This window comes from Canis lupus, chromosome 32 (assembly GCF_048164855.1).
Source record: "Canis lupus baileyi chromosome 32, mCanLup2.hap1, whole genome shotgun sequence".
Classification (NCBI taxonomy): Eukaryota; Metazoa; Chordata; class Mammalia; order Carnivora; family Canidae; genus Canis; species Canis lupus.
The window spans coordinates 3,889,787-3,905,654 of record NC_132869.1 but is presented as its reverse complement, the minus strand read 5'-3'; the positions used below and the strand labels follow the sequence as shown (position 1 = coordinate 3,905,654).

Here is a 15,868-nt window from a genome sequence, read left to right as displayed (position 1 = left end):
TAAGGTTTTGGACCTACCCTTCTATAATTAGTTCGCCACCTTGGTCATAGGACTAGCCTACCTGTAAATTAAGGAACATTTCTTTTCAATCTTCAGCTTCATACAATGCTAAGATTTGAATTTTGCACAACAGTCATACTTATCTATTCCCAAACATCTGAGCATTCATGAGGTTCTTCTTTCCATTACAGAAGTTCTTAGTTCATGTCTTTCTTTGGTCTGCATTAGAACACAATTACTAAATGGATGATGCAAATCAGTCTGTGGTGTCCGAGTTCATTTTTCATGGACTTTGTGATTCAAGGGAGCTCCAGACCTTCCTCCTACTGCCCTCCTCTATGCTCTATCTGATGACTGTGGTGGGCAACCTCATCGTAGTGATCTTATTCATCACGGACCCTCATCTCCATTTCCAAATGTACTTCTTAGCCAATCTCTCATTTGTGGACTTCTGCCTTACCTCAGTAACTACCCCCAAACTGACCACAGACTTCCTAAAGCGTCATAAAACCATCTATTTTGGTAGATGCACAAGCCAGATCCTCTGTGTGCATTTATTTGCAGGAATTGAGATGGTGCTTCTTGTGACAGTGGCCCATGATTGTTACATGGCCATCTGCAAGCCACTCCGTTACTCCAGCATCATGGACAGACAAAAGTACATCTGGCTAGTTTTGATATCATGCATCATTGGTTTTGTGCATGCCATGAGCCGACTGGCTATGATTTTAGATCTGCCCTTCTGTGGACCCAGAAGAGTGGGTCACAGTTTTTTCTGTGACATTCCTTTGGTGAGCAAACTGGCCTGCACGGACACACATACTCTGAAAATGTTGATAAATTCTGACAGTGGGGTCTTGGCAACAACTTGCTTCCTTCTCTTACTGGCCTCCTACATCTACATCCTAGTAACAGTCTGTCTTCACTCTGAGGATGGAACATCCAAGGTACTCTACATGCACCTCCCACATTACAGTGATGCTTCTCTTCTTTGTACCCTGCATGTTCATCTATCTGTGGCTACTTAGCATCACTTGGGTGGACAAGTTGCTTGCTGTGTTTTACACAGTAATCACATCTCTCCTGAATCCAGCCACTTATACTCTGAGAAATAAAGAGATTAGGAATGCCATCAAGAGACTGATAAGTAGGTTTACAAATCCATAGAACAATTTTTAGTTTTCTCATGTATTCAGCAAATGCACTGTCTACATCCCAATTTGGCCACATTTTGACCTGTAAACTAAACTGGAAACATGACCCTTCATATCTGTAAGCATGGAGTATTCCCAGATGTATGGTTTGTATTTATTCCATGACAAAGATATGTTCAAAAATCCAACACTAGGGATGTCTGGCTGGCTCAGTCAGTTAAGCATCTGACTCTTGATTTCAGCTTAGGTCTCAATCTCAGAGTCCTAGGATCCAGTATTCCATGCTCAGCATGAAGTCTGCTTGAGGATTTTCTCTCCCTCCACCTCTCTCTGCTCAATTTCTCTCTCTCTCTCTCTAATGAATAAATCAAATTTTAAATAACCCCAATACTTAAATTCTTACCACTTGGAGTAGATAATAACTGATAATAATAATTTGCATAAATATGCCTTTGTATTTACTAAAAAATTACCAGATGATAACAATGATAAAACTAATGGTTGTATCATTACTTAATACCACTAATGCCCCCAACACCATGCTAAGCATTTTATGTAGCTTATGTATTACTACAAAACCACTTTGAGTTAATTATACATTATTCTCATTTCTAAAAATACATGATTTACTCACCCTGACCATTGCTTAGCTAGACAGGATACTAAAGATATCTGAGTGGTCGACATCTACTTAGGAAGAAAATGAATTGAACTGAAATCGTTTTGCCCTTGTACTCCACAGCATTACCCCTATAGGTCAAGTTTTCAAGTCTTCATTGTTGATTTAAAGGTGGAGTTTCTCTTGACCCTTTTTGTTAAGTAACCAGGAAGAATCATTCATAATAACTTGAAAACTTATTGCCTTATATTAATAAGTGATTTTATGATTATAATTTTACCTTATGTTAAAGAAATAAGAAAACACAACTGGGAGGATGAGAAAGGATAATGTGTTGCTTCAAAGCACAAGAAACTTAGAGTGATGAGAAGAAAGTCACAAAGAAACCATCATGAAAACAACACAATATACAAAAATCTGAGTACTTCCTAGAAATTAATAAAACAGGTACCCCAAAAGGAGCAAAAGCTTTGAGCGGGTATTTATTTCTCAAAAGAAATACCATGGGAGAGGCGGGGCAAGATGGTGGAAGAGTAGGGTCCCCAAGTTACTTGTCCCCACCAACTTACCTAGATAACTTTCAAATCATCCTGAAAACCTACGAATTCGGCCTGAGATTTAAAGAGAGAACAACTAGAATGCTACAGTGAGAGGAGTTCGCGCTTCTATCAAGGTAGGAAGATGGAAAAAAAATAAAGAAATAAGAAAGTATCCAAGGGGGAGGGGCCCCGGGAGGAGCGGGGCTAAGGCTAGGCTGCGGGAGCACCCGGGACAGGAAAGCAAGGTCCGCAGAAGCAGGAACTCTACCAATCTTTCCAGACGGAAAGGCGCTCTCAGGGAACTCGGGCAAGATCCCAGGAGGGGCAGGGATGCCCTCAGGCTCCCAAGGGCACTAACAGAGGAACTTGGCCTAGGGGAGAGCACACCGCACACCGCACACCGCGGACTGAGTTCCCTAAAGGGCTAGAGCGCTTGCCCGGGGGGGCCACGAGAGCAGCTCAGGCAGCGGCTCAGGCAGCAGTCCACACCGAGGGGGCTGCACGGCCCCTGGAGCAGCTCAGGGGGCGACTCAGGCTGCGGCTCGACGCGGTGGGGCTGTGGGGCCCCAGAGCGCGATCCCAACAGCCCAGGCCCCGGAGCCCAAGGCATGGGGGGATCACAGCCCAAGATCTGGCGCTCCCCCAGGGACAGGCAGAGGCCAGGAGGACAGAGGGGAGCAAGGACGCTTCTGCTGCCGGGTGGCCCCGAGCTGTGCAGATCAGCGTCCCCCGCCCCCTGGAGCATCCAGGCCCCTGCACACTGGGAGCTGCGGTAGTTACTGTGGGAGCTGACTCCAGGGCTGAAGAGCTGGCCCCACCACTGTTGTTCTTCCTCCTGATGTCACCTTTTACCTGGGACTGAGCAGGGTCTCTGGGAGCAGGGGCCTAACAAGATAAACAGCTCCCACTGAGCCGTGCACCTGGCAGGGGGCTGGGCAGCTCCCCAAGGTGCACACACCTGATAATCAGCACAGCAGGCCCCTCACCCAGAAAACCAGCTGGAAGGACAATGGAAATGCAAGTTATTTACCAACTTTTCCAATGCTGGAAAGTTCCAGGGGAAGTCGAGGGATTTACAGTATACAGAATCAGAGGATACTCCCCCTTGTTTTTTTGTTTTCTATTTGTTTCCCCAACCTTTTTAAATTCTCTCTTTTTCTCCTTTTTCCAGTACGACTTGTTTTTGGCCACTCTGCACTGAGCAAAATGACTAGAAGGAAAAACTCACCACACCACAAAAGAAAGAATCAGAAACAGGCCTCTCTCCCACAGAGTTACAAAATTTGGATTACAATTCAATGTCAGAAAGCCAATTCAGAAGCACAATTATAAAGCTACTGGTGGTTCTGGAAAAAAGCATAAAGGATTCAAGAGACTTCATGACTGCAGAATTTAGATCTAATCAGGCCAAAATAAAAAATCAATTAAATGAGATGCAATCCAAACTGGAGGTCCTAACGACAAGGGTTAACGAGGTAGAAGAACGAGTGAGTGACATAGAAGACAAGTTGATGGCAAGGAAGGAAGCTGAGGAAAAAGAGAAAAACAATTAAAGATCATGAGAAAAGGTTAAGGGAAATAAATAACAGCCTCAGAAGGAAAAATCTATGTTTAATTGGGGTTCCAGAAAAGGCCAAAAGAGACAGAGGACCAGAAAGTGTATTTGAACAAATCATAGCTGAGAACTTCCCTAACTTGGGAAGGAAAACAGGCATTCAGATCCAGGAGATAGAGAGATCCCCCACTAAAATCAATAAAAACCATTCACACCCCGACATTTAATAGTGAAACTTGCAAATTCCAGAGATAAAGAGAAGATCCTTAGAGCAGCAAGAGACAAGAGATCTGTAACCTTTATGGGGAGAAGTATTAGGTTAACAGCAGACCTCTCCACAGAGATTTGGCAGGCCAGAAAGGGCTGGCAGGATATATTCAGGGTCCTAAATGAAAAGAACCTGCAGCCAAGAATACTTTATCCAGCAAGGCTCTCATTCAGAATAGAAGGAGAGTTAAAGAGCTTCCAAGATAGGCAGAAACTGAAAGAATATGTGACCACCAAACCAGCTCTGCAAGAAATGTTAAGGGGGACTCTGTAAAAGAAAGAGGAAGTCCAAGGAAACAATCCACAAAAACAGGCATCTGAATAGAGACTGAATAGGTATCATGATGACACTAAATTCATATCTTTCAATAGTAACTCTGAACGTGAATGGGCTTAATGACCCCATCAAAAGGCTCAGGGTTTCATACTGGATAAAAAAGCAAGACCCATCTATTTGCTGTCTACAAGAGACTCATTTTATGTGGGAAATATCAGAAAGGGAGACAGAACATAAAGACTCCAAACTCTGGGAAATGAACTAGGGGTGGTGGAAGTGAGGGGGGCGGGGTGTGGGGGAGAATGGGTGATGGGCACTGAGGGGGGCACTTGACGGGATGAGCACTGGGTGTTATTCTGTATGTTGGCAAATTGAACACCATAAAAAATAAATAATAAAAGACCTAAGGACACCTACAGCCTGAAAATGAAAGGTTGGAGAACCATTAACCATTCAAATGGTCCTCAAAACAAAGCAGGAGTAGCCATCCTCATATCAGATAAATTAATATTTATCCCAAGGACTGTAGTAAGAGATGAAGAGAGACACTATATCATACATAAAGGATCCATCCAACAGGAGGACCTCACAATCATGAATATTTATGCCCCGAATGTGGGAGCTGCCAAGTATATCAATCAATTAATAACCAAAGTAAAGACACACTTAGATAATAATACACTTATACTTGCTGACTAGAACACAGCGCTTTCTACAATCGACAGATCTTCTAAGCACAACATCTCCAAAGAAACAAGAGCTTTAAATGATACACTGGACCAGATGGATTTCACAGATATTTACAGAACTTTACGTGGAAATGCAACTGAATACACATTTTTCTCAAGTGCATATGGAACTTTCTCCAGAATAGACCACTTACTGGGTCACAAATCAGGTCTTAACCAATTCCAAATATTGGGATTGTCCCCTGCATATTTTCAGACCATAATTCTTTGAAACTAGAACTAAACCACAAGAAGATATTTGGAAGGGTTTCAAACACATGGAGATTAAGGACCATTCTGCTAAAAGATGAAAGGGTCAACCAGAAAATTAGAGAAGAATTAAAAAGATTCATGGATACTAATGAAGATACAACAGTTAAAAATCTTTGGGATACAGCGAAAGCAGTCCTAAGAGGGAAATACATCGCAATACAATCATCCATCCAAAAACTGGAAAAAATTCAAATACACAAACTAACCTTGCACCTAAAGGAGCTGGAGAAAAACAGCAAATAGATCCTACACCCAGAAAAAGAAGAAAATTAATAAAGATTTGAGCAGAACCCAATGAAATAGAGACCAGAAGAACTGTGGAACATTCAACAAACCAGGAGTTGGTCCTTTGAAAGAATCATTAAGATGGATAAACCATTAGCCAGCCTTACAAACAGAGAGAGAAAAGACTCAAATTAATAAAATCATGAATGAGAAAGGAGAGATCACCACCAATACCAAGGAAATACAAACTATTTTAAAAACTTATTATAAGCAGCTATACGCCAATAAATTAGGCAATCTAGAAGAAATGGACGCATTTCTGGAAAACCACAAACTACCAAAACTGCAACAGAAGAAATAGAAAACCTGAACAGGCTGATAACCAGGGGGGAAATTGAAGCAGTCATCAAAAACCACCCAAGACACAAAAGTCCAGGGCCAAATGGCTTCCCAGGGGAATTCTATCAAACGTTTAAAGAAGAAACCATACCTATTCTATTAAAGCTGTTTGGAAAAATAGAAAAAGATGGAGTACTTCTAAACTCGTTCCACAAGCCAGCATCACCTTAATTCCAACACCAGACAAAGACCCCACAAAAAGGAGAATTATAGACCAGTATCCCTGATGAACACAGATGAAAAAATTCTCAACAAGATACTAGCCAATAGGATCCAACGATACATTAAGAAGATTATTCACCATGACCAAGTGGGATTTATCCCTGGGATGCAAGGCTGGTTCAACACTCATAAAACAATCAATATGATTCATCATATCAGCAAGAGAGAAAACAAGAACCATATGATCCTTTCAAGAGATGCAGAGAAAGCATTTGACGAAATACAGCATCCATTTCTGATCAAAACTATTCAGAATATAGGGATAGAGGGAACATTCCTCAACCTCTTAAAAGCCATCTACTAAAAAGCCCACAGCAAATATCATTCTCAATGGGGAGACACTGGGAGCCTTTCCCCTAAGATCAGGAACACGACAGGGATGTCCACTCTCACCACTGCTATTCAACATAGTATGAGAATCCTAGCCACAGCAGACAACAAAAGGAAATAAAAGGCATTCAAATTGGCAAAGAAGTCAAACTCTCCATCTTCACAGATGACACGATACTGTACATAGAAAACCCAAAAGACTCCACCTCAAGATTGCTATAACTCATACAGCAATTTGGCAGCGTGGCAGGATACAAAATCAATGCGCAGAAATCAGTGGCATTTCTGTACACTCACAATGAAAGTGAAGAAAGAGAAATTAAGGAGTCAATCCCATTTACAATTTTACCCAAAAGTGTAAGATACCTAGGAATAAACCTAACCAAAGAAGTAAAGGATCTATACTCTGAAAACTACAGAACAGTTCTGAAAGAAATTGAGGAAGACACAAAGAGATGGAAAAATGTTCCATGCTCAAGGATTGGAAGAATTAATATTGTGAAAATATCCATGCTACCCAGGGCAGTTTACACATTTAATGCAATCCCTATCAAAATACCATGGACTTTCTTCAGAGACTTGGAACAAATTATCTTAAGATTTGTGTGGAATCAGAAAAGACCCTGAATAGCCTGGGGAATATTAAAAAAGAAAACCATAGCTGGGGGCATCATAATGCCAGATTTCAGGTTGTACTACAAAGCTGTGGTCATTAAGATATGTGGTACTGGCATAAAAACAGGTACATAGATCAATGGAACAAAATAGAGAACCCAGAAATGGGCTTTCTTTTTATGGTTAACTAATATTCGACAAGGAGGAAAGACTATCCACTGGAAAAAACACAGTCTCTACATTAAATGGTGCTGGAAAAATTGGACATCCACATGCAGAAGAATGAAACTAGACCATTCTCTTACACCATACACAAAGATAAACTCAAAATGGATGAAAGATCTAAATTTGAGACAAGAATCCATCAAAATCCTAGAGGAGAAAACAGGCAACATGCTTTTTGAACTTAGCCACAGCAACTTCTTGCAAGATACATCCATGAAGGCAAGAGAAACAAAAGCAAAAATGAATTATTGGTACTTCATCAAGATAAAAAGATTTGCATAGCAAAAGAAAGAGTCAACAAAACTAAAAGACAATGTACAGAATGAGAGAAGATATCTCCAAATGACCTATCAGATAAAGGGCCAGTATCCAAGATCTATAAAGAACTTATTAAACTCAACAGCAAAGAAACAAACAATCCAGTCATGAAATGGGCAAAATACATGAACAGAGGTCTCACAGAGGAAGACATAGACATGGCCAACAAGCACATGAGAAAATGCTCCACATCACTTGCCATCAGGGAAATACAAATCAAAACCACAATGAGATACCACCTCACACCAGTGAGAATGGGGAAAATTAACAAGACAGGAATCAACAAATGTTGGAGAGGATGTAGGCAAAGGGGAAACCTCTTGCACTGTTGGTGGTAATGTGAACTGGTGCAGTCACTCTGGAAAATGTGTGGAGGTTCCTCTAAGAGTTAAAAATAGATCTGCCCTACGACCCAGCAATTGCACTGCGAAGATGCAGATGCCTTGAAATGCTGGGACGCCTGCACCTCAATGTTTATAGCAGCAATATCCACAATAGCCAAACTGTGGAAGGAGCCTCGGTATCCATCGAAAGATGAATGGACAGAGAAGATGTGGTTTATGTATACAATGGAATATTACTCAGCCATTAGAAACGACAAATACCCACCATTTGCTTCGACATGGATGGACCTGGAGGGTATTATGCTGAGTGAAATAAGTCAATCAGAAAAGGGAAAACATTATATGGTCTCATTCATTTGGGGAATATAAAAACTAGTGAAAGGGAAGAAAGAGAAAGGAGAGAAAATGAGTGAAAATATCAGTAATGTTGATAGAACATAAGAGACACCTAACTCTGGGAAATGAACAAGGGGTAGTGGAAGGGAAGGTGGGTGGGGTGTTGGGGTAACTGGGTGATGGGCAATGAGGGGGGCACTTGGCGGGATGAGCACTGGGTGTTATGCTATATGTTGGCAAATTGAACTCCAATAAAAATAATTTAAAAAATAAAAATAATTAAAAAAAATAAAAAAAAAAGAAATACTATGGGACACTAGATACTCAACCTCAACCTAATTAGTAATGGAGAAACTGCAACCGAAGATCATAATGAAATACCACCTTACATCTGTAAACGGGCAAGAGAATCAAATCTGACAGTAACGTTTATTGTTGAGAACATGTACTGATGTGTATTAATGGAAATATTATGCCCTGCTAGTGTGTGAAAATAGACTTAACCCCTGAAAACCAAGGGATCACTTCTCCTTCTGACTTTCATCAATCAGTGCAGATAACATATGATGCCTATGTATAGTCACATCATCTCACCTTTCCTTGGAGTTTATATTGCTGAGACGAGGAGGACAATAAGTAGTCGAGAGACTGCATCTTCTTCAATGTTGGACCTACTGCCTTCCCACTCTTTAATCAGACCTGTCCAAAAATAAGAAATATTTATGGGTTCAACTGCAGAGAAAAGATCCTCAGGGTTTTGCAAGTTGTTTCTACCCTGTTACCTCATCTTGATCCTTCCTCATCCACAGAATTCACACTTCAGCACTACACTGTATTCTTATTATTCTCAGACTCATTATATTCTCTTTATTTGGTTATTCACTATTTTTCTAGCTCCATGTATACAGACTTGGCCAATATATTGGCCCTAAAAAGCTTTGCCATTTTCGCTAAAAAGGACCAGTGTTCTGGAGCTAATCCCTCCAGAAAATAGATTCACCTTAATTAAATAGCTTCTGGGTTTCCTTTAAACAGAAAAATCATTTCTTCACAAAAGTGATCTCGAGTAACAGCTGTACAGATGAGACTCCAAGCAATCTTGCAGTGAAGCCTAGGTAGGATACTCTGTTTGCTTATTAAATGGCCTGTGATGACTGTAAAACAACATTAAGGTATATTTAACCCATAAACATACTACTTTTTTTCCAAAAACAAAAATTCCTTTGTCTCTAGATCTCCATATAGAATAATTTTAGGTATTAAAACTCCAAGTGACACTGTTCAGCTTATGGTCACTGTATCCTTTGAGCTTTCATACTTTTCAAATGCCAACTTATTAGTTCTCAAAATTCTTAGCAGAATTAGCAGTTAAGTGTGTGTAGTGGTATTTCGCCTTTTATGAGATATTGATGCCAAACAGATAAAACCAGTGACTCATAGTTCTGATAAATCTCAACAGTTCTATAAGTCATAAAACATCTGTAATGTATAGCACCTCTAATCTCAAATTTGAAAAAATACTGTCAAAACCACATAATTACTACTCATCGCACAGACTGTTCAATTTCTCTGTTACTCTGTTTTGCATCTCATGGAATTGACCCTTGGGGAAAAAGCCAAGGTTCACAAAAGTCCTAATTTCTATCAACAGCCAATAATGGAATAGATATTAGTTATTAACACTCAATCTCATAATTGGTTTCATTCCTAATGGTAAGAACTATTTATAGCTCTGTGTCTTAATTAATAACAGTGCATCTAAAAGGGAGTGAATCTCTCTGTGCTTCTCAAACCCTTGAAGCTGCTGAGGATGAACCCAGAGCCTTGCAGGTAGGTGAAAAGCCCATTCTTAATTCTCCAGCATCTGGGTCCATCATTATCTACTTTCATGTTCCCCACAATTTACTTCTCTTCCCCAAACCCCTTTCCTTTGTTAACTCACTTCAGTGGAATGATTTCCATTCATGTTGTTTTACATCCTCCTTCTCAGAGATAAAACTGTATGAAAGATGAATATAAAATATTCTTCAAAGCTCTAGAATCTTTTTGAAAATAGTACATGAATTACATCTTGTCTTCCAACTCCTCTTACTCTGAATCTTAGAATTATAAAAATAAAAAGAAACATCTATGTCTTTGCTATTCTATTCCCACTGAAATAACATGAAAAAAGCATGCTAGCTTTTTCTGTCTGCCAGATTTATTCAACCACTGTTTCCAGTCTGAAAACTCTAGGCCTGTTGCTTGAAAACTATCAAAATTATTACAAGAGATAACACTTATTTAGCACTTTAGTGTCGAAGCACTTTCTGATGTTTTCTTATTTCAACTCATTTATTCCTCAAAACCACTTTAGGAGATAGTGACTCTTAGTATCTGCCTTTAACACATGAAGAAATGGACACATCTGGCAGCTCAGTGCCTCACATAGAGCACACAGCAGGTGAATGGGATCTGGGAAGGCAAACAGTTTGGCCCTTGTGTCTGTACCCTAAATACTGCACTTTACTGTATGTATTGGAAATGCTTCCTATATAAATGTATCCATCCCCTCATATTACTGTGACACTCTTGTTTTCCAATTAAAAAAAATAAATAATACAAATCAAGTTGGGGATAAAGAAACAAGCATAAAATTATTTACAATCCCGCCACCTGTATGACAATAGATGATAGCTGCATTTGTGGTGAACACAGAGTAGCATATAGAGATACTGCATCACTATATTGTACACCTGAAACTAGGTAACATCGTGTGTTAACACTAGTCAAATCTTGAAATTGTTTTTAATCCCACCACCCCATTTTTTGCAGTAATATGGGGCAAATTCTAAACCTTTACTCATTCTTGTCGTGCGTACTCCCATCCCTCAGTATAAATATTTTCCACTGTAGTCTTCTGGACTTATTGATATCTTTCCATGATAATTAATATATACCTAATGACCTTTTAAAACCTGAATATATCCACATAATCAGTCCCTTATCATCAAACATTTCAAATTATAAGAAACATTAAAGTAAAATAACATTATACATTTTATCCATTTGTCTATTTTTCAACTAATTCCAAGACATAGGATTACTAAATTACAAATAAATATTTTTTACCTTTATGACTCAACTGTCTTCTGGGTTGACAGTACTACTTCACATTTCTCTTCAGCTGAGAACGAGAAGCACTGATTTCCCAATTCTATACCAGCAACCATTCATTCCTTCTGTTGAGGAGAAAATACGAAACTGGAATCTGCTTTCTGAATTTGAGGTCAATGTAGAAAGACCTCTTCAATCTCAAATTTTAGAAAGTAACTCATAATTCAACTTAACAATCTTTACAGTTTTATTTTTTCACTTAAGCCTTCTAACCATCTAGAACATGCTTTGCTCTAATATCCATGGTAAGATACAAAAGTTTTCGTTTTCCAATGTTGAGCTACATGTTTAATAACTATTGAATACTCTGAATTTAGTAGATAACCCTTCATTATTCTATTAAATTGTATTGCATTCTTTATCATATATTACACTCCCTAATTTGTGTCACATTCTTAACTGCATTTTGCTATATTTATCTGTTCAATGTCAGTAAAATTAATCATTGTTTAATTGACATGAGTTTACAATATATCCCAATAGTTTTCCAGAAAGCATTCTCTTTTCTCCCCTTGTCACCCTCTTCTTATTTTTTTCAAAATCCCTGGGCTTTGAAATGGACATTTAGATCTCTTTTTAAAGCTCCAAAACATAGCTGTTGGGCTTTTAATGGACACTGCAGCTATTGCTTAGAATAGTCACAAGAGAATGGAGATCTTTACAATTTTGAGTCTTTTTTTTTTCCATTGGCATGGTTTCATTTCCTATTTCAATCCACATTACAAATGTTTCAGAAAAGTTGGTTTTTAAAGATTTTATTTATTTATTCATGAGAGACACAGAGTGAAAGAGAGAGAGGCACAGACACAGGCAGAGGGAGAAGCAGGCTCCATTCCATAAAGGGAGCCTGACACAGACTCGATCCTGGGTCTCCAGGACCACATCCTGGGCTAAAGGCAGCACTAAACCACTGAGCCACCCGGGCTGCCCTGTTTTTCAATAGAATGCTTACATTGCACATTTGTGTCACTTAGAAATGAGATTTTTTTAAATCAAATTTTAATAAGTTGTTTACAATTTATTATTTATTATATTTATTAAAATAATCTTCTAGATTTATTTTTTCATTTACTTGTAAGTATTTGAGATGGACAATTTTATTATTTCTGAATGATTATGCCTTTGATGCTGTTCTTTCAAGAATATTATTTGGTTTAATCCATCTACTAGGGTAAAAATGATTAAAATATAGTGATGTGGGCTTTGTTATGTTCTTGATTTTAATGTTCCATCTATAATCAGACATTGACTATTGGTTTAAGCATTTTATTAAAATCATCATAGTAAAATGTTTCTTGGTCCTTCCCAATTTACCAAGAGTTTTTATCAGGGATCAATTCTGAAATTTATCCAGTAACTGGTTAGTACATTCAGTCCCCAAAATTCTTGTGGAAATATCCTCTGAAATCAAATACTGCTCAACTCTTCTCATGACCTTATGTGATATGCTGTGGTACCAAAAATTTTTCTCATCATAGACCCACCAAAGGCTTTAAATAGGAAAGCCATGTGGTCATATTTGATCTCTAGGTAGATACATAGGGAAACATTCTGTAGAATGGACTGGGTATGAGGAAGAGTGGAACAGGGAGATCATTTAGGAGCCTCTTCAAATGTCAAGATGGGAAAATAGGTAAAAGACAAAATGACCAGAGAAATGAGGAAGGAACTGAAATGAGAAATAGCTGAGAGGAAAAGTTGTACAAGTGGAGCTGGAAATGCAGGGACAGAGTGCTACTCAGGTGTCTATACTGGGCATTGAGGAGAATGGTAATGACATTGATTAAAGCATTGGAGTAATTTAAATTATAAATTCAGTTTTTACATATTAACTCAAAGATGGAGGTGGAACTTTTATTTGTGTACACCACATATGGCTTTGGGTCTATTACTCTGGAGTAAGGGGAAAAGCTACAGATTTAGAATTCAACATGTAGGTACTAGTTAAAATGAGTACACTGATATTGAATAAAGTTTTTCCTGTCTGAGCTACAAGAATCCCTACAAAGTTTTGAGAAACATACAGGTGGAGATATATGATATAGGATTCACATTTTTAAATCTTTTTCCTCATCCGACCAAGGTAAACTGGCATATATATAAGATTCTGTAGAGTGAATGGTTATAAGAGTTGTTTCCAACATACTTTAAAAAAAGAAGAACGAATACTTACCACAGACTCTGAGTCAAGCCAGAGATTAAGGTCCAGCAGAGGACAGTGATTGCTGTGTTAGTGAAAGGTATAGAGAAGTCAGAAAGGCAAAAGAATAATTAGAAAAGGTCTATCATAAATATGGTCCTATTGTATTCTACCAATTAACAGAAAATCTGGCTTAGACTTGGTCAAAGAAGTTCCAGTTTATTTTTCTCCTGTTAAAAGAATAAATCTGAAGAGAGACTATTGCAGGCTTTAGTTAAGTGATTCAACATGCCTTTTTGTTTCTGGGTCCTCTCTAAATTTTCACTGTATTATGTGGGCTTTACAACTTTGTGGTTGCTGTACCTTTAGGCATATCATTGGCATTAACTGCATACACACACACACACACACACACACAAGTCATGAAAAGAACCTTCTCTACATAAAGTTCTGTCTTTTCATTTGGAAGAAAAGCTCTCCAAATAACACTGGATTACAACTCATTGAACATTCCTGGGTCACATGCCCTATCTTAGAGTGATTCATGGCCAAGAAAAATGGGATTAAGCATAACTGGTTTAGAAAAATCATATATCATCCTATCAACCTGGGATAGAGCTACTGTCTTCTAAAATCCAGAGATTTCAGCCAAACACTAGAATAAGTGGAGCTTCCATTGGCAAGAAGTGAGAGAGGATTGGCTTTATGAAAGCCAAGGATCCAAGGGCACAGGGAGTTACAGAACTGAGGGCATGATAAGCAATATCAAATATGACAGAGAGATAAAGGAAAATGATGATTAAAAACTGATTATTGTGTTAAATATTCATAATCCAAGATATCTTTCTATGCACAAGGAATTTTGAAAACTCAATTGTTTTGGCCCTTTCGTGAACAAAAAGTGAGGATTGCCAATGAGGAGTTAGGGAGAAAAAGAAAATTAGGAGATGCAAGATTCAGAGATTTGATTTTTTAAAAAAAGAACTTAATTATGTAGAGGCACCTGAGTGTCTTGGTAGTTTAAGAATCCACATTCATCTCATTCCTGGGATTGAGTCCTCATCCATCGGGCTCCCTGCTGAGACTAATCCCTCTCCCTCTGCCCCTACCCACACTCTGACATGTGTCTACTCTATGTCTCAGATAAATAAATAAAATCTTAAAAAAAAGAAACAACTTAACTATGTAAATAGGTAAAAGGAAGCAAAAAGGTGAAGAAAGCTTAACTGATAGATCCTTAGGGAAGATCCAGTGTATACTGGAAGGGGCCAGCCTTGAAGAGCACAGTGCTATGGTTAGAAGAATGGGTATGGTGTCCTACAGCTCTGGATACATGTCCTGGCTCTGACACTTGATCCCTCGAAGACTGACTTTCTTCATTAGTCAAATGAATCTAAAAAAAGTACTTCCATATGGAATTATGTGGGGTTTAAATGAGACAATGTGCTTAGTACAAACTTTTGTATAAATGTCATCTATTAAACTTTTAATTGTCTAATTAATGCTTTTTGCTTACAAGTGTTCAGTCTTTGTATCCAACATTTTAATTGAATGTAGAGGGATGTACTACGACAGTAGTTATGAATCAAAATTACAAATAATCACAATCTAAGAGTTGACGTCTATGGTAAATTACACATAATAAAAACAAAAACAAATCACATATATAAGGTGAAACAAGGTTAAAGGCATTAGGCAATTTGGGCCTAAAAATCTCTATTTGACTATTGAAATAAATTCAGTTAAGGAAAATTAGCAAAGTAGTGTGAGAATATTACTGTGAAGTTGACAGTAGTAGCTGAAATTATTCACATCTCAGTAAGTGATCAGGGGAAATGTCCCGAAATCCTTGAGTCACAAAATAAAAAGATCTGAAAATGGAATAGAAGGGAAGTAATACCATTCATTTCCAGCTAAACTATTAATAATTTTCTTCTCTTTTGTATAGTCATTCTCTTGATCACCTTAATGTTTCCATATCTGTAATATTTCTCCATATCCAATTAAATGCTTTCTAATTTAAGATAGGTATCCCAAAGAACAAACTAGCAATAAATAGGAAATTTACATTTATATCACTGACTGTGACTTTTTAATCATCTTCTATCCTCAGATGATTTGAGAATCAACTCTTCTGCCCATGTCA

General features: G+C 38.3%; 1 long non-coding RNA gene and 1 pseudogene across 1 annotated transcript; one reads left to right on the top strand and one right to left on the bottom strand.

Annotated features, from left to right (window-relative positions):
* Positions 1 to 242: 242 nt before the first annotated feature.
* Positions 243 to 1,167, top strand: LOC140622580 (olfactory receptor 4K15-like; annotated as a pseudogene).
* A 7,711-nt stretch (positions 1,168 to 8,878) lies between these two features.
* LOC140622616 (uncharacterized) lies at positions 8,879 to 13,803 on the bottom strand. Its single transcript, XR_012022302.1, has 3 exons — positions 13,756 to 13,803; positions 11,538 to 11,647; positions 8,879 to 9,125 (listed from the first exon to the last, which is right to left on the bottom strand). It is a non-coding gene; the product is annotated as an uncharacterized lncRNA (long non-coding RNA).
* Positions 13,804 to 15,868: the final 2,065 nt, after the last annotated feature.